The sequence below is a fragment of the Bufo bufo genome, chromosome 1 (assembly GCF_905171765.1).
Source record: "Bufo bufo chromosome 1, aBufBuf1.1, whole genome shotgun sequence".
Taxonomy (NCBI): domain Eukaryota; kingdom Metazoa; phylum Chordata; class Amphibia; order Anura; family Bufonidae; genus Bufo; species Bufo bufo.
In genome coordinates, this window is record NC_053389.1 from 378,469,434 (window position 1) to 378,496,947 (window position 27,514).

The window sequence follows — 27,514 nt, forward strand, 5'->3', positions numbered from 1 at the left end:
GAGAATTCAGAAGTGGAAGTGGAGAAGGAGGTGGATGAGGAGAAGGGGGGGTTGCAACCACTAATGTAGGTGGTGGTGGAAATCCTGATGGAAGTAGGGCCCGCAATCCTTGGCATCGGTAGCACCTGTGCCGTCCCAGGGTACGACTCGCTCCCAGCCTCCACAACGTTCACCCAGTGTGTCGTCATGGAAATGTAGCGTACCTGGCCAAAAGCACTTGTCCATGTGTCAGTCGTTAAGTGGACTTTCCCAATAACTGCGTTGGTCAGGGCATGAGTGATGTTACGGGACACATGCTGGTGTAAGGCGGGGATGGCACACTGGGAAAAATAGTGCCGGCTGGGGACTGAGTAACGAGTGATGGCAACCACCATCAGACTGCCGAAAGCCTCAGTGTCCACAAGCCTAAATAGCAACATTTCCAGGGCCAGCAATTTGGAAAGGTGCGCATTTAGTGCTATGGCCTGTGGGTGGGTGGCTGGGTATTTGCGCTTTTGTTCAAAGGCCTGGGGTATGGAGATCTGTACGCTGCGCTGGAACATAGAAGTGGATGTGCTAGCTGATGGTGCTTGCAAAGGTCCAGGTGCAGGGCGGGAGGCATCCGGGCCTGCGTCTTGGACAGGGGATTGACCAGCACGTAACACAGGGGAAGGGGAGGCAGTGGTGGGACCCGCAGACACTGATTGTGGACAAAGACGTTCGGCCCACCTATTAGGGTGCTTTGATGCCATGTGGCGGATCATGCTGGTGGTGGTTAGGTTGCTAGTGTTCACGCCCCTGCTCATTTTCGTACGGCATAGGTTGCAAATGACAATTCTTTTATCGTCCGCACTTTCCTCAAAAAAGCGCCAGACTGCGGAACACCTACCCCTCGGTAAGGGAGATTGCTGCAAGGGGGTGCTCCAGGGAACAGTTGCGGGCCTGTTTGGTGTGGCCCGCCTTCTCCCTTTTGCCACCCCACTGCCTCTTCCAGCCTGTTGCAGTGCCCCTCCCCCTCTGTACTGCTGTCCTCACTCGGCTTGCCACCTTCCCAGGTTGGGTCAGTGATTTCCTCGTCCACCACCTCCTCTTCCACTTCCTCACTCTGGTCATCCTCATGACTTGTTGACCTAACAAGAACCTCACTTATTGACAACTGTGTCTCATCCTCATCATCAACCTCTTGAGACACTAATTGCCGTTCACTTATTGGCAACTGAGTCTCATCATCATCATCCACCACGTTAAACACTAATTGCCGTTCCCCACCGTCATCTTTTTCTGACTGTGGATACTCAAGAGTTTGGGAATCAGTGCACAAGATCTCCTCATTTCCCTCTTCAAGCAGGCTTGGCGAAAGGGCCAAATCAAGGAATGGCGATGAAAAGAGTTCCTCGGAATATCCGAGTGTGGGATCACTTGTTTGCCAAGATTCTCCATGGTGGGAGGAAGGAGGATCAGGGTGAGGATTCTGTTGACCAGACTCTTGGCTACTGAGACTGGACTTTGTGGAACACAGGATGGTGCTTAACCGACTGGAAGCATTATCTGCTGCAATCCAACCGACCACCTGGTCGCACTGGTGTGACTTTGTGAGTGGTGTCCTGCAAACTGGGACATGAAGCTAGGTATCGTGGATGAGTGTCTTTCTTGTGCTCTGGCAGCAGACACAGTTTCACCGCGCCCAGGGACACGGCCTCTGCGTGCACCATCAGCAGCATGGCCACTTCCCCGTCCCTTACTGCTCGCCTTCTTCATATTAAATGGTATATATGCTTGCAAGTATGTCACACGTACAGAAGCGCAAGTTTAAGTATATGCACTGTAATTACACTGAATGTCACAGATATTTAGGGTGCGCAAACATTATACAGGAGATGAAGTGCAGGTAATGCCGCTGTCACCAGTGGCTAAGAAAAAATTACACTGAATGTCACAGATATTTAGTATGCGCAAATGTAACACAACAGATGTAGCAGAGGTTGTGTCACAGTCAGCAGCAGCCAAACAATTGCACGTAATTTAGAGCAGGTTGCGCTAATAATATATATTGCAGCCAGATAAAACAATAGTCCTTAAAAGGACTTTTGGATCTCTAACACATTCAAAGACTGAACCCTGCCTAAAGAAAAAATATATTTCCTGTCCCTACACTATCTGTTCCTTCTGCTTCAGCTCGCCCTGACTAAGACTGAGCCGAACCACGTGTCATCGGGTGCTATATAGCACCCGATAACGCGTTCCGGCCAGCCAATCACTGTAATGCCTGTAACCAACATGGCTACGGCATTACAGTGAGTGCCAGTACTCCCCTGCACGTTTGTTGGCTGCATAGCAGGCAACAAACGTGCAGGGAGGAGACTCGAGCATTGCTCTCGAGCACACGTGGTGTTCGGCCGAACACCGCGATGTGCCGAGCATCGCGATGCTCGAGTCAAAATGGTGTTTGGCCGAGCATGCTCACCCAACACTAGTACTGAATCTTTACTGATCATTAATAAGACAGATGGAAAAAGAACAATAAAACATATATGAAAAAATACATGTAACTTACAGATCAGTTCTTTTAGAGATGTTGGAAAGTGAATACAAAAATTCTGCGAGACATCCCCAGCAAAATACGCATTTGTTGTGGATTTTGACAATGAAAATCCACAACATAAATTGTCAAATATGTTGTGTATATGTTGTGGATTTTCATTGTCAAAATCCACAGCAAATGCGTATTTTGCTGGGGACGTATCGCAGAATTTTTGTATTCACTTTCCAATATCTCTAAAAGAACTGATCTGTAAGTTACATGTATTTTTTCATATATGTTTTATTGTTCTTTTTCCATCTGTCTTATTAATGATCAGTAAAGATTCAGTACTAGTGTTGGGTGAGCATGCTCGGCCAAACACCATTTTGACTCGAGCATCGCGATGCTCGGCACATCGCGGTGTTCGGCCGAAGACCACGTGTGTTCGAGAGCAATGCTGCAGATTTAAAATCCACATCACATATCAATTTCAGTATGTCAATGTGGTTTTATTACACAGCATGTGAATGAGAGTTAATATGGTCTTGTCCACCTAGTGGCTAATGTAATATGCTGTGAATTTTCTGCTGCAAAATCTGGAAGAAAATTCTCAGCATATCCACACCATGTGAGCAGACTCTAAAAATGTGCCTGGTAATGACCTGTACTTCTACCCCACATAATAAAGTCCCCTGCAAGATTGCTATATCTTCCCAGTGCAGCACGCCAAACCTGCAGGGTATTGCGGAGTGAGGTCACAGTTATGGGCAATCGAGGGTTACTCACAGTTTGGAGGAGAACCCTGGGCAGGCATGCGGCAGTGAAGGAGAGGCTGACACAAAGTTCCTCTGGGGCACACTCTGTATGTAGGGACCAGGCCTGATGGTGGATGAGGTGCCCTGGATGTTGCGGGTGTTTTGAATGCCTGGGGCAAGGTACATTTCTAACACCAGACTGGCATCTCGAGAACCCGCTGGAACAGGAGCTGGTACTACCAGGTTTAACCAGGGTGTGAGAAACCAATGAAGTGGATTTTTATCATGTATCAGGTTCTCCACAGCCTGCATAGGATCAGCAGGTTGGGCTGGCAACTCAGGCTCAGGAGACTCTGGCTCAATGTCCTCTGCTGCAGGTTCTCCTTCTATAAAGGGTTTTAAACGATTTATATGTACAACTTGGGAGCCTTTACCTTCTCTGGAGATTTGGTAAATGTGGGCCTCAGCGTTAGGAATGGCAGAAATGACATAGGGAATCCTTTCCCACTTACTGGTTTACAATTTACTGGTTCGATGGTTGTTCTTCAACAACACCAGGTCTCCTAGAGCTAAGGGTTCCGCATGAGCAGCCAGGTCATAGTCATAGTCATAGTCTCTTTGCTGTCGTTCCCGGGCATTCTCCATGCGTTCCTGGACGATCTCTTTGGCATTGAGGAGACGCCTTTGGTGCTCCACTACCCAATCAGTCTTTGGTAGTGGGTTAATGACATCAGGCACTTGTATATAGTGAAGTGATCAATAATGGTCATGGCATAAGTATACCCTGAGCGACTCGGCTCCAACTTCACATGATCAATAGCAACAAGTTCTAAAGGAGTTTTACTTACAATAGGATGGAGAGGCGCCCTCTGGTCATGGCGTTCACTTCGCCCCACAGCACAGGCAGTGCATTCTCGGCACCATTTCTCAATGTCTTCTCTCATCCCAATCCAATAGAATCTTCTGCGAATGGTGGCCTCAGTCTTCTGCACACCCAAGTGTCCGGACTGGTTGTGATACATTTCTAACACCAGACTGGCATCTCGACGTGGTAGGAGAATCTGATATATTCTATCACAGGACACTGGATCCAGGCTCCTTCTAAGCAACAGGCCTTTTTGAAGGAAAAGTTGGTGGCGATGTCTCCACAGTCTCATTAGTTCTGGGTCTGCACTCTTCCTGCGGACTCTCTCAGGAGTTCTCCCACTGGTAAGGACTGGAGCTTAATCCACCTTTCTTGGTCGCCCCTGGATTCAGGAATATTTGATGAGGAAGGATCAGCAGCCGAGTGATTTTCGGTGCGAACATTATCTTGCTGAGCAAATTTGTTGTAGAATGTCGGCATTTCCAATTCTTCCCAGGCATCCTTTGGTTTATCTGGGGCTTCTGTAGTGGAGAGCCGAGACAGGGCATCAGCATTATGATTGGAACGACCTGCCCGGTATTTCACAGTGAAGTCATAGTTAGTAAGGCCCATCTTTGCTCCAGAGCTCCTAATTTGGCGGTATTCAGATGCGCCAGCGGGTTATTGTCCGTGAAGGCAACAAATGGTGTGGCAGCGAGATAGTCTTTGAACTTTTCGGTCACAGCCCACACTAAGGCAAGAAACTCCAGCTTTAAGGAACTGTAGTTCTGGTCGTTCTTCTTAGCTCCCTTCAGGGATCTGCTGGCGTAGGCAATTACCCTCTCTTTGTTATCTTGCACTTGAGCCAACACTGCCCCCAGGCCTCTTTTACTAGCATCTGTGTAGAGTTGGAACGGCTTCTGATAATCTGGGTAACCCAGGACAGGGGGTTCGGTCAGCTTTTTTTTTAGTAGCTGAAAGGCAATCTCCCGTTCTTTGTTCCATTTAACAGGAATAGGAGTCTTTGGACTCTTCTTGGGATGCCCCCTCAGGAGTTCCTGGATTGGATCTGCAATTTGTGCGAAATGTGGAATGAAACGCCTATAATACCCTACAAAGCTGAGAAAGCTTCTCACCTCTTTCACGGTGGTAGGAGTAGGCCAATTTCGGACAGAAGCTAGTTTATCAGGATCAGGCTGTACTCCGTCGGCACTGACAACATGCCCTAGGTATTTTACGGCTGGTTTCAGCAAGTGACATTTGGATGGCTTGATTTTGAGGCCATATTTAGCGAGGACTTGGAACACTTCCGCCAGGTGTTTTAAGTGGTCCTCGTAAGTCTTGGAGTATATAATAACATCATCCAAATATAACAATACAGTTTCAAAGTTCCTATGGCCTAAACAACGTTCCATCAGCCGTTGGAACGTCCCTGGAGCGTTACACAATCCAAATGGCATGTAGTTAAATTCAAATAGGCCCATAGGTGTAGTGAAAGCAGTCTATTCTCGATCTTCTGGGGCCATAGGTACTTGCCAATACCCACTAGTTAAGTCCAGGGTGGAGGCTGATGACCCCAGGGCAGTCAAGGACTCCTCAATGTGTGGTAATGGATAAGCATCTTTGTGGGTAATTTGATTGATCTTTCTGTAATCCACGCAAAACCTTATACTGCCATCTTTCTTTCGAACAAGGACTAGGGGCGCAGCCCAGGGACTGTGACTGTCCCGGATTATATTAGAGTCTTTCATCTCTTGTATCATTTCCTTCACAGACTGATAAGTAGTAGGTGGTATGGGTCTGTGTCTCTCCTTGATAGGAGGATGAGAGCCAGTGGGTATGGTATGTTGGATTACACTTACCTCTCCGTAGTCCTTGGAGTGCTTGCTAAAAGCCTTGTGATGTTCTCTCGCTAGCTTCAGGACTCCCTCTATTTGCTCCTTTGGGGTGGATTCGTTCCCCACATGAAGCTCTTCCCACCAGGAGGTTGTCAGGGTGCTGACAGTGGTGCTGCTCTGTGTGGTCTGGAACGCCTCCGTGGCAGGCAGACGGATCACATCCTGGAAAGACACCAGGAAAAGCTGAGCAACGGGGCAGTGCTTAAAAAGAGTAACGGGGTGATCACCAAAATTAATTAAACGGACAGGCACTTTACCTTGGGACACGGTCACCAGACTCTTGGCTGTCCGTACGAAGGGGTGATTCTCAATCTAGATAGGTTCCACTACCGCTTGATAGTCCTGACCCTGGATCCCTTACACCGCACGGCACCACAGGATGATCTGGGAATTTGGAGGCAGGATTACTGGCCGGCTGTCCCGGATCCGAACGGTACAAATTTCCCCTTTTTTGTTGGCGAACCTTTGTTGAGCACACAGCACGCTGATAGTCTTTTGAATGACCCTTCTGGAAGCAGGTGAGGCTGAGGCTATAGTTTGGTTCAATGCTTCAAGCACTTCAGAGTAACAGTTTTTAAGGACATTAGTCCCTAGGATCACAGGGTGTCTTCCTTTATCTCTGGCTTGTACCACAATTACACCTTGCTGGGGTAAAGTGGCCTCTCCCACCTGAAAAGTAGGTTCCCAGTACCCATGAACTTTCACTGGCTTACCGTTGCTGGCAATGATATCTAGCCAGGACTCTGGTGGTTGGGTGAGGAGACCTGGGTCCCAGAACTTGTCAAAGGCAGTTCGTTGGATGGTGGTGACCTGTGACCCCGTATCCAGCAGGGCTTCAAAGGGTATCCCGTTGATACATATTTTAATTTTTGGACGTGATCCCACGTATTTAGGCATCCAGCTTGGATCCTTTGGACCTACTGTTCTACCTCCCGAGGGGCGGTCCTCTGCGTCAGGGGTTGCCCGTTTAACTGCCAGCACATTGATTCAGTATGTCCATATTTTTTGCAATAGTGGCAAACAGGCTGCTTTCGATTTCTAGACCAATAATTCGGCCGTCCATCAGGTTCTTTTGGGTAGACATCCCTATATGCAGGTGGGAGCCTTGGAGGAAAAAGGCCTTTATCTTCCAACAACAATGGTCTCTCCCACTCCTCTATTTTCTTGCATACTTTCTCTAAGCTCAGAGTGAGAGGGTTCACTTGCTCCATTAGTGCTGCCACTACATCTGTTACTGGAGCCTGAGTGGCCTAACTGACTCCAGTCAGCCCCACATTGACAGTTTTTGGTTGACAAACCTGAGGTTCAGGCAAGGCTGCTGGCCCTGCGGACGGGTTTTGGCCTAGAATGCTGATGGCCAGCTCTTTAAAGTCCAAGAATGCACAATTGGGATGTTGGGCTGACAGCATCCTCAGCTGGCCCTTTAAATGCTCAGTACTTATACCTGCAATGAACTGTTCTCTAAGAGTCCTGTCCTGATCCTCAGCTTCCTTGGGGTCCACCTGGACCACAGCCCTCAGGGTCTCTAGCAAGGACAGAGCAAAATCGCGGTGTGACTCCCCAGGTTGCTGCTTCCAGCTAAAGAATCGCATTTTAACTTCGGACACCGTTCTGGCCTCAAATGTGGTGCCGAGGCGATCAAAAATCTGTTCCAAGCTACTCTTTTTAGAACGGGGCCAGGACATGACTTCCCTGCTGGCGGCCCCTTCTAACTGAGCTAGGAGGATATCCATTTGTTGTTCAGCAGATATAGGATAGAGCCGGAATAAAGCCAGTATCTGGTACCTAAAGTCCCTTAATTTGTGGGCTTCCCCTGAATATCGTGGAAACCAGGGGGCCCCAAAATAATACGGCATTATTAATGGCATCAGGCTTGATGCTGCCGCGGCGGCAGGTGCCCTATTATCAGTTGCGGGCACTTCAGAAGGCATTTCTGGGGCCGCCTGCCCTGCTCCTTCAGGTGCGGACATAGTGTTACTAGATGGGTATGGCCCTTTAAATGACAGCGGAGCGGACCGGAGCTAAAATGTCCGTTTTTTTTTTTCCCAGGTAAAGTCTCTTGCTGCTAAGAGAGGACCCTCTCCGGTACCCTAGCAGGGGTCGGAGCTGCTCCGGTATAGTAATCAGAAGGGGCCGGTGAAGGGTAAAGTTAGTACTTACTCCGGAGGTGCTCGCTCCAAGTCTCGTGAGATGCGTGGCTACGTCAGACGGGAGTCCCACGTTCACCGTCAGAAGGTAGGCGTGGCCTCTTGCAGCTTCGGGATTCAGGTAGGCGGTACTTTTTCCCGACAGGGCGGCGTTTTTCCTCCTTGCAGGCTTTGCGGTAACTTCCTCTTGTCTTTTTCGCGCCAAACGGGTACGGCGGGGCGTACTAATAATCCAACTCAGTTTAAGCGGCCATCTTTGAGCAAAAACGCTGTCTATTCACTGACAGCAAGCGGTGGCTTAAATAAACGGCAAACAGTCCGTGCAATATACAAACCGGATTCCAAAAAAGTTGGGACACTATACAAATCGTGAATAAAAACTGAATGCAATGATGTGGAGGTGCCAACTTCTAATATTTTATTCAGAATAGAACATAAATCACGGAACAAAAGTTTAAACTGAGAAAATGTACCATTTTAAGGGAAAAATATGTTGAATCAGAATTTCATGGTGTCAACAAATCCCCAAAAAGTTGGGACAAGGCCATTTTCACCACTGTGTGGCATCTCCCCTTCTTCTTACAACACTCAACAGACATCTGGGGACCGAGGAGACCAGTTTCTCAAGTTTAGAAATAGGAATGCTCTCCCATTCTTGTCTAATACAGGCCTCTAACTGTTCAATCGTCTTGGGCCTTCTTTGTTGCACCTTCCTCTTTATGATGCGCCAAATGTTCTCTATAGGTGAAAGATCTGAACTGCAGACTGGCCATTTCAGTACCCGGATCCTTCTCCTACGCAGCCATGATGTTGTGATTGATGCAGAATGTGGTCTGGCATTATTTTGTTGAAAAATGCAGGGTCTTCCCTGAAAGAGATGACGTCTGGATGGGAGCATATGTTGTTCTAGAACCTGAATATATTTTCCTGCATTGATGGTGCCTTTCCAGACATGCAAGCTGCCCATGCCACACGTACTCATGCAACCCCATACCATCAGAGATGCAGGCTTCTGAACTGAGCGTTGATAACAACTTGGGTTGTCCTTGTCCTCTTTGGTCCGGATGACATGGCGTCCCAGATTTCCAAAAAGAACTTCGAATCGTGACTCGTCTGACCACAGAACAGTCTTCCATTTTGCCACACTCCATTTTAAATGATCCCTGGCCCAGTGAAAAGGCCTGAGCTTGTGGATCTTGCTTAGAAATGGCTTCTTCTTTGCACTGTAGAGTTTCAGCTGGCAACGGCGGATGGCACGGTGGATTGTGTTCACTGACAATGGTTTCTGGAATTATTCCTGAGCCCATTCTGTGATTTCCTTTACAGTAGCATTCCTGTTTGTGGTGCAGTGTCGTTGAAGGGCCCGGAGATCACGGGCATCCAGTATGGTTTTACGGCCTTGACCCTTACGCACAGAGATTGTTCCAGATTCTCTGAATCTTCGGATGATGTTATGCACAGTTGATGATGATAGATGCAAAGTCTTTGCAATTTTTCGCGGGGTAACACCTTTCTGATATTGCTCCACTATCTTTCTGCGCAACATTGTGGGAATTGGTGATCCTCTACCCATCTTGGCTTCTGAGAGACACTGCCACTCTGAGAAGCTCTTTTTATACCCAATCATGTTGCCAATTGACCTAATTAGTGTTAATTGGTCTTCCAGCTCTTCATTATGCTCAAATTTACTTTTTCCATCCTCTTATTGCTACTTTTCCCAACTTTTTTGGGATTTGTTGACACCGTGAAAATTGGAATCAACGTATTTTTCCTTTAAAATGATACATTTACTCGGATTAAACGTTTGATCTGTCATCTACGTTCTATTACAAATAAAATATTGACATTTGCCATCTCCACATCATTGCATTCAGTTTTTATTCACAATTTGTTTAGTGTCCCAAATTTTTTGGAATCCGGTTTGTACAATTCTTAACACCGCTATTATTAGACTTCTTTGGCCCAGAAATTTTTCAATAAACAGTAGGGCTTGGTCACTTTTTAGGCATATAATGGCACACAGTTTTGTAATCCACAATGGCGCGGAATGATCGTATCCTGTTCGTGACGCCAATTTATGCAGCACGCCAGACCTGCAGGGTATTGTGGAGTGAGGTCACGGTTATGGGCAATCGAGGGTTACTCACTGTTTGGAGGATAACCCTGGGCAGGCATGCGGCATTGAAGGAGAGGCTGACACAAAGTTCCTCTGGGGCACACTCTGTATGTAGGGAACAGGCCTGATGGTGGATGAGGTGCCCTGGATGTTGCGGGTGTTTTGAGTGCCTGGGGCAAGGTCCCTTTAAGGATCGTGACGCCAGTGCCTGTAACTGTGGCATACCGGTTTCCAGTAGCAATAAGTGAGGTACACAGGTGGTATAGTGAACCAAACGTTGCTTTACTTTAAACAGTCCAAACTTTGTACATACAGTTGGTAATGATGCAGTCCCTTTTATCATATATTTCACAAGCAGGCTTACTTTCAATAATGGCAGGTATAATCTTGCAAGATACTTGGAGGGTACACAATTAATGCTTCACAGACCAGGCTGCACTATCTCCACAGCTTTTCTGGCTGGCTGTATCCCAAGGCCCGGATGCCTAAATGCTGGCTTTTAATCCTTGGTAAATAAATCTTCCTCCCGTATTGACCCTTGCTCTCACTTTATAGTACCTCTGCCCATCAGCTTACTTATCTGAGCTGGTTGTACTGGCACTGCTTGGTTGGTGGGTGTCTGCAGGTTTCTCCCAGGAGGCAAGTTCTTCTTCTGGGGTAATCTTCTGATCTAAGCTTAGACTCAGGAACTTAAGGCTGACTAGGTTACACTTCTAGCCACTTGGACTGAACTAACTCTTCCCTGCCTGGGCCTACCTATATATACACAGGGCTCTCTAGCTCCCTCTAATGTCTAGGAGGCTAAACTACACCCTAACAGGCCTGACACCCAGATAACGCAGGGAAATGCATAATTAAACATCACAGTAATGCAAAAGACATGTTAACCCTTGTGTAGTGCCCACCTTTACCTAGTGGGACACTACACCAGCTATTACCTTTACTGTATAGGCCTCTTTTGTGCCCCATTCTTGTAGAAAACATGGAAGAACTCCAGCGCAATCAATATTATAGAGTTATTCATAGTTGCTTCTAGTAGATGATATGTCACTATACAGGAGACACATGGGGGGGTCATTTGTGAATAGATATGCGGCAATTTTTGCCGTATATCTGTTGCAGAGTCGGTCGCAAAGGGGATTTGCAGCCGAATCTGCTACTTTTTCCCCATCCACGCAACATACACCAGTTCTTAAAAAGTGGATGTGTCATAGGTGAGAAGGGGCAGGCTGATCCATCTCATTTATCATTTTTTACACCTGTTTTAGGTGTAGAAAATTATCTAAATCTACCCCAGCAAGGGAGCTGGCGTAGATTTAGGCCGGCAGTGGTTGCGCCTAAGTTAGTCGATTTTGGCTGGCGCCTCACAATAACCCGGGCGCCGTGTTCAGCAGTGATCTGCGGCCGATGCTTCCTATTTCACCGCTGCAGTCCTGGGCTCTGTCTGTGTGGGTGCTGTAGTTCTGGATCCGCTCCACAGTCTGCTCCCAGCCCTGGCCACAGCATGCTTGCTGTTTGTTTCCTGCTGCACTTCCTTAAGGGCCAGCGCACGTCACTTCCTGGGCTTTGTGGTTTAGGTCATGTGACTCCGCTGACCTATGCTAGCCCTCCTGTGCATATATAAGTGGCTCAGCCCCCTTCTCAGATGCCTCATGTCAAGGTCCTTGTATCCTGCTAAGATTCCTGATAACCACTTGTGTTCCTGTGTTCCTGACTCGTGTATGTGTTCCTGGATTCTGCTACCCATCTGTTCCCTGCCTGTTTGCCTTGCCTGTTGCCGATCCGGATTGCCTGACCAGTACCTGTGCCGCCTGCCCTGACCTTTTTGCCTGTCGGACTACGCTTCTGCCTCATCCTTCGGTTCTGCACTGTTGCTCCTGGTAACGACCCCGCCTGCTGACATCGCCTGTACTTCTAGTACCTTTCTCCGATACCTCCTGATCCGCCTGGACCAGCTGCCTCATGTGCCTATCCGCTTCAAGAGGTAGCGACCTGGTGTTCCCCTCTGGAAAGTCTATCCCCACCATCAGTGGGTACTTTGAAGATTCGAGGGGTTCACTTAGACAACGCCCTTAGAGGAGGTGGGACTCATGGCACAGTAGGTTTACACCCGCTGATTCGTGACAATTGTCATAAATGTGGTGAAGGTCTAGACAGCCATCTATAGGCTTAGTATATCTTCCCCAGGCATATCTAGACCTGCATCAGAATTATCACAGCAGATCAGGCTGGATAATAAATGCTGTGCAGGTACAGACATGTTTGACTATACCAGCTATTGGTACTTTGGGACAGAATTTTATGACAAAATTGTGGAGCAATATTGGAGCAAATGTTGCATCTTAAACTATTGCCCTTTCCAGTTATGTCGCACCCCTTGCCACAATGCCCCAGCCCCTCTTTGAGCGAGTTGGAAAACTTGGAGAAACCCTAGTTGCGCCAAGGTGAACCAATTTGAGCAATTCTTAGACATATTCTAGGCACAGACATATTAGTAAATCTGGGCTTATGTACTGGCTGCATAGGGTCTATACTCAACAGTTTTGTCACCTGCAGGATCCCTAAAACCAAGGAGTCATCAATGAGGACTTCTCTACGTTAGCTGGTAATATTCTTTTAGCTAATCAGGAGGCCAGCAATACTCCCTCAGCTGTTAAAGCCTCATTCACACATCAGTGTTCCACGGACGTATGCTGTATGTGTTCTCCACTTCCCATTCATTTTAAGTGTGAAAAATTATTTTCAAAGCATCTCTCCTTAATGATCCGTGAAATGGAAAAATACAGCATGCATCTGAGCTAAAAACATGTACCTACGGACAGTGCTAAAACACTGATGTCTGAATATTCAGACATCAGTGTTTTAGCACTGTCCGTAGGTACATGTTTTTAGCACAGATGCATGCTGTATTTTTCCATTTCACGGATCATTAAGGAGAGATGCTTTGAAAATAATTTTTCAGCTGTTCAGTGTCCGTGAAAGACTGATGCAATACAGACAGCAAAATACAGACACACAGACCCAACACGGATCCTTCATGGACAGCTTCACGGATGCATCACTGACCACCTGCTCACGGATTTAGACAGATATTCCAATACAGATTATTATATCCTGCAGTACACCCTAAGATAATAATAATTGCCTGCAATATTATGATGATGATATCCTGCAGTACACCCTCAGATGGTAGCACAGTGTGGGTAGCACGGTGGCTCAGTGGTTAGCACTTGTGCCTTGCAATGCTGGGGTCCTAGGTTCAAATCTGAACAAAAACTACATCTGCATGACGTTTGTATGTTCTCCCTGTGTTTGTGTGGGTTTCTGCTGGGTACTCTGGTTTCCTTCCACCACTACAAAAGCATACAGATAAGGAATCTAGATTGTGTGCTCCACTGGGGACAGTGAGTGATGATAATGTCTGTAAAGCGCTGTGGAATATGATGGGGTATTTAAATAAAAGATAATATTCTGCTCTTTTACCCCCAGAGAGTGTTGATGGCCAGGGAAAATAATACACAGTAGGCCAATGGGGAGAGTAGGTTGTTGCCACTTAAAGAGACATTACCATCTGAAAATACAATCTGTATGTTCCTTTTTGCTTGGGGATTTGCTGCAAGTACTCACACAAAGGATATTATCCAAAAATAATAAGGCGTAATCATCCAATCTGTATTATTGTATTCGTCGTCTGGAACTGATCACTTGTGCTTTGCTAGCCGTTTACACAGATATATAACCACTGTATACCTTTTGCCAATGAGAGCACAATGCTTTATTCATCCTCGTACATTTCAGAGCCTCGAGAGGTGACAACAGTTTCCATTCTGCTGTCTGTCTAGCATCACATAAATACATAATGTGATGATTAAAACCACTGTCATCGCCATATGCCAGGTGCTTTCCAGAAGTCACATGTTCAAGGTCACAGGCTATAAATTCTAGTTCTAAAGGCAAACAAGTTCCACTTTCCTAGGAAGTCCATAGTTTGCCTGCTAAAATTGGTGCGGGATTTATATTTCAGGAAGCGTTAGGCACTGTAATATAAAAAACAACCAAAACTACTCCCTCATTCTCAGAGTAGACCAATTAGCTGAATAAATGCCTGTAGAGAAATCACTATAGACAGCACACTATTGTAACGTGTTCTCTTTGTGGAGAGTGCCAGAACTTGTACAGGAAGTCTTATAGGCTAGGCAATGCTCCCTGGGAAAAACGATATGCAGACTAGCTCTTTCTTTTGGGATAATGCTATAGTCTGTGTATGAGGATGCTGCTAATTTTAAGTTTTTGGACTTTACACTTTTAGTCTTCATCTGTTCATCATACCATTAGTCCTAACTATAGATGCCCATTTTTGACAGCAAAAATGATTCTGCCCCCCAGACTTTTTCCAATATATGTCAGCTGCTCAAAGCCTGGAAGCTGCTAAATAGGATGGCTGCTAAATGGCTGCTAAATAGGATGGATTACATTACAGTTGAAAATCACTATGAGGCGGGCACCAATTGCCCCATATTAGGGAGAAAATGGCAAACAACACCCCATCAGGCACGGCACACACAATAACCTCTCATATTATTACTCTCAAAAAAGGTATCCAGGGCCTTCTTCAGCTTGTTCGGTGATGGCTGACATCGGAACATCTTATAGTAGAGAGTTCAATAGTCTGACTGCTCTTACAGAATCATAGTCTGATGGTTCATAGTCTTCTTTCCTTTGCCCCCTTGTCATGGTTAAAGGCCTAGGTATAAAAGGATTAGGAACAAATCTCTATTGTTCATGCATATATTTGTACGTTGTACTTAGAGCTTTGTTAAGTCGTTTTATTTCTTAAACTGAATAAACTCAATGTCCCACATAATATACAGTCAGGTCCATAAATATTGGGACATTGACACAATTCTAACATGTTTGGTTCTATACACCACCACAATGGATTTGAAATGAAACGAACAAGATGTGCTTTAACTGCAGACTGTCAGCTTTAATTTGAGGGTAATTACATCCAAATCAGGTGAACGGTGCAGGAATTACAACAGTTTGCATATGTGCCTCCCACTTGTTAAGTGACCAAAAGTAATTGGACAATTGTCTTCTCAGCTGTTCCATGGCCAGGTGTGTGTTATTCCCTCATTATCCCAATTACAATGAGCAGATAAAAGGTCCAGAGTTCATTTCAAGTGTGCTATTTGCATTTGGAATCTGTTGCTGTCAACTCTCAAGATGAGATCCAAAGAGCTGTGACTATCAGCAAAGCAAGCCATCATTAGGCTGAAAAAAAAAAACAAACCCATCAAAAAGATAGCAAAAACATTAGGCGTGGCCAAAACAACAGTTTGGAACATTCTTAAAAAGAAGGAACGCATTGGTGAGCTCAGCAACACCAAAAGACCCGGAAGACCACGGAAAACAACTGTGGTGGATGACCGAAGAATTCTTTCCCTTGTGAAGAAAACACCCTTCACAACAGTTGGCCAGATCAAGAACACTCTCCAGGAGGTAGGTGTATGTGTGTCAAAGTCAAACAATCAAGAGACTTCACCAGAATGAATACAAAGGGTTCACCACAAGATGTAAACCATTGGTGAGCCTCAAAAACAGGAAGGCCAGATTAGAGTTTGCCAAACGACATCTAAAAAAGCCTTCACAGTTCTGGAACAACATCCTATGGACAGATGAGACCAAGATCAACTTGTACCAGAGTGATGGGAAGAGAAGAGTATGGAGAAGGAAAGGAACTGCTCATGATCCTAAGCATACCACCTCATCAGTGAAGCATTGTGGTGGTAGTGTCATGGCGTGGGCATGCATGGCTGCCAATGGAACTGCTTCTCTTGTATTTATTGATGATGTGACTGCTGACAAAAGCAGCAGGATGAATTCTGAAGGGTTTCGGGCAATATTATCTGCTCATATTCAGCCAAATGCTTCAGAACTCATTGGACGGCGCTTTACAGTGCAGATGGACAATGACCCAAAGCATACTGCAAAAGCAACCAAAGAGTTTTTTAAGAGAAAAGAGAAGTCAATCACCTGACCTGAATCCGATTGAGCATGCATTTCACTTGCTGAAGACAAAACTGAAGGGAAAATGCCCCAAGAACAAGCAGGAACTGAAGACAGTTGCAGTAGAGGCCTGGCAGAGCATCACCAGGGATGAAACTCAGCGTCTGGTGATGTCTATGCGTTCCAGACTTCAGGCTGTAATTGACTGCAAAGGATTTGCAACCAAGTATTAAAAAGTGAAAGTTTGATTTATGATGATTATTCTGTCCCATTACTTTTGGTCCCTTAACAAGTGGGAGGCACATATGCAAACTGTTGTAATTCCTACACCGTTCACCTGATTTGGATGTAAATACCCTCAAATTAAAGCTGACAGTCTGCAGTTAAAGCACATCTTGTTTGTTTCATTTTAAATCTATTGTGGTGGTGTATAGAGCCAAAAATGTTACAATTGTGTCAATGTCCCAATATTTATGGACCTCACTATACATAGCAGTTACTGTGCTGCTTAACCACTGTTAAATTGTTCAGTCCCTCTTGTCTGGCTACTGGGAATGTAAGTCCTGTTCTCGAGGACACCGGGTGGTATAGGCCTCTCGGCAATTGTCCCCGATAACTTTAATATGACCTGTCTGTGTACCGTGTACTGATTATTGCAATGATTTATTTATTTTTTTACTATTTTACTATTGTCTTATTGACTTTTCATGTTTTTAGGCTTACTGTTTTTACATTTGGCCGTTCCTGAGGAAGTTGCAAATATAATTTCTGGGCCTACATCTCATCTACAATCTACTTTACTCTTTCTCTCTATTATGCTAGATTTATGTTATCCTTATAACATAATATTGTTAACTTGAGGAACCATTTTTTTTACTTATTCATATGAGCTAGTTAAGTTATGAATTTGTGTGGATTACTTTGCACTGTCATTGGATGCACTTTGGCACGTATTGTTTTTGCACATTACACTTTAGGTTAGCATTTCTATCATATGCAGATTTACTGAGAGGAGTAGTATTAGTTTTTGGATCTATGATTGTCTGGTTATTAATATTACCACTACTGTGGATTTATTTTATACTTGTGATCCCAGTGTATCTAGTATTTGAATTTACATTATTTCATCTTTGAAACACTTATGAAAATGACAGTATTTTTCCATATTATTTTCTAAAGTTCCTAGAAATTCAGAAATTGTTGCTAAAGATTGTTTTATATATTACACCTGTACATGACTTATGCATTTTTTTTTGCACATGAATCATTTAAAGTGGGCCCAGCTTATAAAGTGTTCCTATTAGACATATCTGTATACATCCTTCTGTCATCTACATTATTATTTGCCTAGACCAATTTCACACAAAGTTGTGTAGTCTGGGAAATCTGAGCTGTGTGACACCATATTTCCGCAACCTTCTAATGCTTAGTTGACCTAAACTCACTGTATCATAATGATTTATGATGCAGTTATTTACAGCCTGACTGTGGGTCTACTGTCCTCTACTCACTGCATCATGTGAGCATGGAAAGTAGGCCCGAGGTCAGGCTGGAACTCACAGCATCATAGATCACTATAGTACAGTGAGTCCAAGTCAGCTGAGCTTCAGTCTACAGAGTCCCTTTGTATCTGTAAATAATCTGTTGTCTAGGGAACAACATCCTCTTCCCACTCTTCATGAATACTGTGATTCTATTTCTGAGATGGGAGTGACCTGTTTGTAGCTACTTTGTGGAAATACACATTCTTTAACTAGCTCCCTTCCTACATAATTTCTGCCACAGACCTTCGCTTAGTAGAGTGTCACTAAAACTGTAATCTGATTTTACTTATTTACTTTATTATTTAAAGGGGTTGTCTCACCTCCAACATTGGTCACATATGGCCAGAATATTCCACCAAAGTCAGATAGCTATGGGTTCCACCTCTGGGACCTGCAAACCTATCTCTAGAACGGAGCTCCCAAACAGGAGCTCACTGCGCATGCACGGCTGCCCTAAACTCATTTCTATGGCAGTGCCATAAATAGCCAAGTGGCACATTTGGTTATTTTAGAAAGTCCCATAGACAAGAATGGAGAGCATACTTTGCAGTTCACTTCTATGGAGCTGCTAGAAATAGCCGAGCTACCGTTCTGTACTTTTCAGCACTTCCATAGAAATGAATGGAGGGTGGCCTCACATGCGCTTTGTGCTCCTGTTCACTTTGGGAGCTCTGTCTTAGAGATAGGTGCGGGACCCAGAGGTGGAACATGCACCTATCTGACATTGGTGGCATATCCTAGCAATATGCCACCAATGTTGAGTGGGGGGCTAACCCCTTTAAGATGTCAGGTAGATGTATCGATTCATCCGGTAAATACCTTTCATTTTATTGCTGCTCTTACTCCATTTCTAATTATAACTACTCTTCCACGCCTTATAGTTTTCTCCAATGAGCAGGGTCTTCCTATAATAAGATACAATAAACAGTCAAATGTATGTGGATACCTGACCATCACAGCAATATGACCTTGGGCCCAGTTGCTCCTAGGGGGCCCAAGGCAGCAGGGCCACACCGCCAATTAGGCAAAGCGAGGCGATGGCTCCAGGCGGTGCGGCCCTGGGGACAAGTGGGGGCGGTGGCAGGGCACAGGGAGATGAGCGCTTCCATTGTGGAAGCGCTCATCTCCATAGTCATCTGTATCGCCGTCCTCAGGACAGCGATACAGATAGATGCGCTGCGGCGGCGCAGGGGAGGGAGAGGCGTCTCCCTTCACCGTTCCTCTGATAGACTGCAGTCTCTAGGCCTGAGCCATACAGCGTGGGACACAGGCCGGAAGAGGTCTGCATCACATCGCTGCCAGCCTTATGGAGGTAAGTATAAGTGTTTATTTTTTATATGGTACTACTTACTGGCACATGATTGGGGGCATCTATGGGGGAATCTATGGGGGCACTTCTTACTGGCACATTATTGGTGGCACTTTTTACTGGCACATTATTGTGTGGCACTATGGGAGAATCTATAGGGGCACTTCTTACTGGCGCATTTTTGGGGGCACTATGGGGGCAGCTACTGTGGCTACAAAGAAGGGGTATTTTATATGGGGGAAGGGGGGAAAGGAACACTATGGGGGCTTCTACTGAGGCCACAAAGAAGGGGTATTTTATATGGGGGGCTCTGTATAGGGGCATTTTATACTGGGGCACATTATGGTGGGTACCATGGGGAAGGGGAGAGAGGAGTACTATGGGCTCATCTATGGGGGTCACTAAGAAGTGGTATTTTATACTTGCCAATTATGGGGGACACTGAGGCCATCTACTGGGGCACTATATATGGGGCATTTTATATTGGTAAATTATGGGGGGCACTAGGTAGAAGGGGGAGAGGAGCATTTACTGGGGGCACTATATAGGGGTATTTTATACTGGCACATTATGGGGGCATTATTGGGACATTAGCTCAACTGGGGCATTAAAAAGGGGTATTTTTTGCACTGGCACATTATAATGAGAATTATTATAACTGGGGGCATTATGATGGGCTTTATTACTACTGGGGTCTATGGGGAATATGATTACTAGTATGGGCACTATGGGAGCATTATTACTTCTGGGGCACAATGGGGACATGTTGGGGGCACTGTAGGAGCACTATTACTACCATGTGTGCTCTAGCAGAGAATTATTCCTATTGGTGGGACTTTTGGGAGCACTATTACTGTGGGGGCACCTTGGCACAGCATAAGTTTACCACACTTATTTTTGGGGGACGTTATGTTTACACTATTAGTGTCAGGGGCACTATTTGCTGGGCGCAGTTATTTTAAGGCACTATGTGCCAATAATTATTGAAGGGCACTATTTGCATGGTACTACTATTATCAGGGGGTTTATCTGTTTCTGCAGTATAGTATTGGGGAGCACAGCCGCACAGTATTGGGGTTGGTAGGATGATTAGTCTAGAAGATGGGAGGATGATGGGAAAGTAGTAAATTAAGATTTTGTTTGTCAAACTGCGAGAATCGGCTGAAAAATGGTGGTCTGGTCTGAAGGTCTGAAAGGAGATGATGAGGAAAGAGAACATCTACATCAAAGAGACGTCACTGGATGTAAGAGGTATGTGGCGCTGTATTACCCTGTATGGAGGGGTTAGTAGTACAGTACTATCTGCACATTGTAAAAATATATATATATATATAATGTAATCTGCAAAATACTATATATTTGTATCAGAAGTTGTGCTTTTTTAATTTTTGGAATAATAATACAGACATTTTATTTGATACTTTTGTGCTGATTCTTTTTTTTTTCTTCTCTATATTAAGGGACACTATAGTTACCAGAACCACAACAGCTAAATGTAGTAGTTCTGGTGTCTATAGCATCTCTCTGCAAGCTTTTTAATGTAAACATTGCCTTTTCAGAAAAAAAGGCAGTATTTACATTACTGCCAAGGAACACCTCTAGTGGCCACTCATCATTATTAAAGTTTACCACTCTACGAGGTGTGTGGATTTTTTTTGTGTGTGTGTTGTGGTGGGAGGGTATGATTGCATGCTAGGGTGTGGGATCCAGAGGCCCAATCATTATTAAAGACTGCCCTGATAGTAAAACACATTTTTCTCAGTAATGCGGGCACATATGAACATGGGACCAACACAGATGCCTTCAGCTGCCAAGCGCATATGTAACAGGTCAGCCAGCTTCATAGGGACAAATCTGCTGACAGATGCCCTTTAAGGCATTTTTGGTCCCCTTATGCTTTTTCAAACTGCAGCATGCTCTGGGAGATGTGTTTACTTCAGTAATTTTCCTTATTTGTAAGGGGGGGGGGGGGGAAATCACCCAAAAATGCATTATCATAGCATTTTTTTACAAGCCAAAAAGGGAAAGTTTCTCTTATAATGGGAGAATAGGGAAAAAAGGCTTGCTCAGCATGGAAAAAAAAAAAGATGTGATCTTTTTTACATTTACAATGTGTGGTCAATACAAAGAATTGCCACGTGATTTAATTATTCCAGGGACTTTACAAAGGACCAAGGGACATTCTTTACGTGCTGAGGAAAGGTGATTTAGGCATCAATACAAAAAAAAGGTTTATTTAAAGTTAGTCAAACTGTGGAATGCCCTACCTCAAATGGTGGTAATGGCAGATACTGTATCAAGATTTAAAAAATTCAAAAAAGGCTAGATGCTTATCTAATAGCAAATGGCATCAGCGTTAAAAATAATCGAGCAATTATTGATGTATAATTGATGTATAATTGAAATTGATGGACATTTTTTTCTACCTATGTAACGTAATGATACATGTTCCACTACTCTAGCATACTCTGGCGGCCCGTTGCATGCTACCTCTGGTGACTCTTGGCATCACGCATGGTGTACTTAGATTTGCATGCTGCTTCTCAACTATGGATCCCCATTTTGTAAAGCTTTCAATGCACAGTTTAGTTTCCATTGTGATGTCACATCCAGAGTGTGACGGTAACGTATACTACACACAGGGGGGAGGATAGTGACCACTGCGCTCCACCCTCACCCCTGGCCCTGCCTAATTGCCTCGCAAGTCCTAATGACAGGGGACAACTAGACGGCAGTCCCTAACTTAGGATACGTGCTGGGAAGACAGACAAGACAAATAACGGAACGTGAACGGACCGGGTCAATACCTAGAGAGCTACGCAGTACTAAGGAATGAGTAGAGAATAGTCAGGAAAAGCCGAGGTCAAATACCAGGAGAGAAACGAAGTACAACAGGAGTCCGCAAAGAATCGTCAGGTGGAAGCCGGGGTCAGGATACCAGGAGAGATGCGCAGTACAGGAGGAGCAGGCAGAGAATCGTCGGGGAACACAGCATCAGGTAAGTATGCAGGAACAAAACAATCACCAGATACCTAAAATTAACAGGCAACCTGTGGCCAGCAGGCTGCCTGTATTTATAGTGGGGAGTGAGGGTCATGTGACGTGGCCAGCATCACATGACCGACAGACCGACCAGTCGAGCACCGAGTGATCAGCTCGGCGCTCAAGGCAGACCTAGGAGCAGGGAGCCTCCCAGCTAGCAAAACTGCCCTGGGAACAAGGTCAAACACAGATCCTTGCTCCTGAAGCTAAGCAGCAGGTCTGCGGCTGATGGGAGACCGAGTGCGCCTTCGGCACCCCGTTACAGTACCCCCCCTTTTACGAGGGGCCACCGGACCCAAGACTTCAGGCGATGGCCTTTCAGGGTGTTCTAAATGAAATTTTCGAACAAGTCTAGGAGCATGAACCTCCCTGGCAGGGACCCAAGATCTCTCTTCAGGTCCATACCCCTTCCAGTGAATCAGGTACTGCAAGGAATTACGCACCTTCCTGACATCCACTATTTTAGACACCACATACTCAACAGCATCATTAACGAGAACCGGCAGAGGCGAGGCTTTTGATGGTACTACTGGTTAAACATATCTTATAAGTAGAGATTTATGGAACACATTATAAATGTGGAATGACTCGGGCAGCTCCAACCTAAACGATACCGGGTTAATCACCTCCATGATCTTATATGGTCCAATAAAACGAGGAGCTAATTTTTTAGAATCTAACTTGAGAGAGAGATTCTTGGAGGATAACCACACCTTATCCCCAACCAGAAAATTTGTGCCCCTTGAACGTTTCCTATTGGCTTTGAGTCTTTGAGAACTTTGAGCCTTTTCTAGGTTCATTTGAACCCGGGCCCAAACTGTGCACAGTTCAGAAGAGAGCCTATCCGCCTCAGGGTTAGAGGAGGAGACGGATGACCCAGAATGAAAACGGGGATGAAAACCATGGTTACAAAAGAAAGGGGAGACCCCAGCAGAAGAATTAACACGGTTATTCAAAGCAAATTCAGCCAACGGAAGGTATTTAACCCATAATTGCTGGTCATCAGAAACATACAACCTCAGGAATTGTTCCACAGACTGATTAAGGCGTTCAGTCTGCCCATTACTCTCAGGGTGGTAGGCGGAGGAAAAAGACAACGAAATCTGACATCTTTGACAAAAAGCCCTCCAAAATTTGGACACAAACTGCACACCCCTGTCAGATACAATATTTTCCGGGATACCATGTAACCGTACAATTTCTTTCACAAAAATAGATGCCAGGGTCTTGGCATTCGGGAGTTTAGACAGAGGAATGAAATGAACCATCTTGCTAAACCTATCGACCACTACCCAAACCTGCCGGCGGCAGGTCAGTAATAAAGTCCATCGAGATATGGGACCAGGGTCTACTGGGAATGGGTAGGGGTCGTAGGTTACCAGCAGGGCGAGTCCTAGGTGTCTTAGACCTAGCACAAACCTCACAGGCTGACACGTAGGACTTGACATCCCTAAATAGAGTGGGCCACCAATAGGATCTAGAAACCAGCTCTCTAGTGCCCTCAAAACCAGGATGTCCACAAAAGGCAGAATCATGACACTCACCCAACAGCTGGAGACAAAATTGTATGGGAACAAACAACTTATCTGTTGGGGTGGTTGCCGGTGCCAGATGTTGTTCAGCCTTAATGAGAGCCGAGATATCTTGGGTTAAGGCTGCTACGAAGATATTTGCTGGTAGGATGGATTCAGGCGGTGCCTCTGTAGGCTGAAAAGCATGGAAGCTCCGAGATAATGCATCAGCCTTCATGTTTTTATTTCCAGGCCTGAAAGTAATGGAGAATTCAAAACGAGTAAAAAACAGTGCCCATCTAGCCTGACGGGGATTCAACCTCTTAGCAGATTCGAGAAACATAAGGTTCTTATTGTCAGTGACAACAGTTACACAATGCCTTGCCCCCTCCAGAAAATGCCTCCACTCCTCAAATGCCCACTTAATGGCCAGCAACTCCCGATTCCCTATGTCGTAGTTTCTCTCAGTTGAAGAAAATTTTCTGGAAAAGAATGCACACGGTCTTAGGTTAGTTAGACTAGCAGGACCTTGTGAAAGGACTGCTCCTGCGCCGTCCTCAGACGCATCCACCTCCACAATAAAAGGTCTCTCCTGATCTGGCTGGATCAGAATGGGAGCGCTACTGAATGCCTTTTTTATTGTTTCAAACGAAGTAATGGCCTCAGTAGACCAGTTCTCCAAATCCACCCCTTTCTTAGTAAGGTCGGTCAACGGTTTAGCAATTACTGAAAAATTCTTAATAAATTTACGGTAGTAATTGGCAAAACCTAAGAACCGTTGTAAGGCCTTTAAGGATGAAGGCCTTACCCATTCCTTAATAGCTAGCACCTTACCAGGATCCATCTTGAAGGCGTGAGGGGTCAGGACATGCCCTAGAAACAGTATCTCCTGTACACCAAAGATACATTTCTCTTGTTTAGCGGACAACTGATTCTCCCTCAACACCTCTAATACTTGTCTAACATGAGACACATGAGATTTGAAATCAGGAGAAAATATCAAAATGTCGTCAAGATAGACCATGACAACACAGCTGGGGCATTGCTGAGTCCAAAAGGCATAATCTGATATTCAAAGTGCCCTGCCGGAGTATTGAACGCCGTCTTCCATTCGTCTCCCTCCTTGATTCGGATTAGATTGTATGCCCCTTTCAGGTCAATCTTAGAAAACCAAGTTGCCCCCAGAACCTGGTTAAATAAATCCGGAATCAATGGGAGAGAGTATCTATTCTGGATAGTGATCTTATTCAATTTCCGGTAATCGATACAAGGCCTAAGACCACAATCCGTCTTCTTAACGAAGAAAAACCCTGCTCCCATAGGAGAGACAGAAGGTCTAATGTGCCCCTTACTGAGGCTTTCCTTAATATAATCCTCCATGGCCTTGCGTTCGGGATGAGAGAGATTATAAATACGCCCCTTAGGAAACCTGGCACCTTCTACTAACTCTATGGCGCAATCATAAGGTCTATGGGGTGGTAGAACCTCTGGGGTAGGTGATGAGAACGCATCAGAATATTCCCTAATGGCCGTGGATAATATATCAGATTCTACTGAGACCCCAGCTTGTACCACAGACAAGCACGAGTCACACTTAGGTCCCCATTTCACCAACTCCCCCCTGGACCAATCAATAGTGGGGTTGAGTAATCGTAGCCAAGGCAACCCTAGTACCACCTCGACCAGTAAGTTCTCCAGGACTAAGAGGGAACATTTCTCAGAGTGGCACACCCCCACGGTTAAAGAAATCTCTGAGGTACATGACCTCGCCATACCACCTACCAGGGGAGTGGCATCAATAGCCATGACATGGATAGGTGTAGGAAGAGAAAAAATTGGAATACCCAGTCTAATGGCGTACTCAGAGTCAATAAAGCTGGCCGCTGAACCAGAGTCAATAAAGGCCTTACCCGGCCATTTATTAACCCCCAGAGATATTGTTATAGGTACCAAAAGCTTACATTTCGTAATATCAGGGTGTACCTGGTCTTTAGGTTGCATTGCCTTGGGAGACTTAACGGAGAAGGCCTTCTTTGGACACTGGTTGATCCAATGGTCAGGATCTCCGCAGTAAAAACACACTCCACTTCCCTTGAGTCATGCCGACCTGCATGGGTTCTTCGGTAGAGACGACCTCAGCATTGTTTCTGGGATAGACCTCAGGCTGGACCACCATCTGAGAAGAGAACTGTCGTTCCTGTCGTCTCTCTCTAACCCGTCGGTCAAGTCGGACTACAAGGGTCATCATCTCCTCTAGAGTCTCTGGAAGATGATAACTTAAAGGATCTTCTAGTGAGTTATCAGACAGACCTGACCTGAACTGACTCTTAAGTGCTGGTTCATTCCATCCTGAGGGAACACACCACCTTCTGAATTGGGTGCAATACTCCTCCGCAGGTAGATCGCCCTGGACCAGAACATTTAGAGCAGTCTCGGCTACCAGTGTCCTGTCTGGTTCATCATACAGGGTATCCAGGGACTGAAAAAAAACCTCCACTGATGTTAAACAACTGGCGTCAGCATCTAAAGAAAATGCCCAGTCCTGGGGATCACCTTGTAACCGGGAAATGACAAAGCCCACGCGTTGACTCTCGGGGCCAGAGGATATGGGGCGCAAACGGAAAGAAAGTTTACAATTTTCTTTTAAAGGAAAGAAACTTCTTCCAATCTCCAGAAAATGGCTCAGGAAGCTTAATCTGGGTCTCTAAATGTGGACTGGAGGCCTGAGGGATGGAAGTACCTTGTCCTAGCTCAAAATAACAGAGTTTCTCCCCTAGCTCCTGCACCATCTGCGTCAGGTTAGAGACATGGTCAGTCAGGGTCACCAGAGGATTCATGAAACTTTTAAATACATAAAGGGAATCAACAAGGTAAAAGAGGAGAGAATATTTAAAAGAAGAAAAACTGCTACAAGAGGACATAGTTTTAAATTAGAGGGGCAAAGGTTTAAAAGTAATATCAGGAAGTATTACTTTACTGAGAGAGTAGTGGATGCATGGAATAGCCTTCCTGCAGAAGTGGTAGCTGCAAATACAGTGGAGGAGTTTAAGCATGCGTGTTGAGCGCGAATATTCGAAAAGCAAATTTTTTTCGCGAATATCGCAATTTCGAGATTTCGCGAATATTTCGAATATAGTGCTATATATTCGTAAAAACGAATATTCTTTTTTTTTTTTTTTAACAAAATTACAGTACACATATAATTGATTGTTTCCCAAAGGTCCAAAAGCTCAGAACTTAGTCACATTGCCGAGAAAGTGATTAAGGTGCGAATCTTCGTAAGGCGATTATATTAGCGCATAGGCGAATATCTGCACTTGTCCCAGAACAGAGGCAAAGGGCTTTGCATTCATACTTTAGTGAATTGAGTTGCGAATCTTCCTAAGGCGATTATATTAGCGCACAGGCGAATATCAGCACTTGTCCCCAGAACAGAAAGGCAAAGGCCTGTGCATTCATATAGTAAAGCACCATATTCGCGAATATTTAGAACTTCGAAAATTTCGACTTACGAATATTCATATTTTTTATTTTAGTTTCCACCGTACAGATTACATTGATCTGTACTCTGTCAACTACTTTCATCACCCCCCACTGTATCTCGATTGTTTCCCAAAGGTCCAAAAGCTCAGATCTTAGTCACATTGCCGAGAAAGTGATTGAGGCGCGAATATTCGTAAGGCGATTTTATTAGCGCACATGCGAATATCGGCTCTTCGTGAGGACACTAATCCCTCCCTCATTTTAGATTGTGGGCCAATGAGAAGGAGTCCAACAGGTTAGCAACATCCCTAGCAACCAATCAGAAAGTTGCCCACCCCATTACTATATAAGATTTT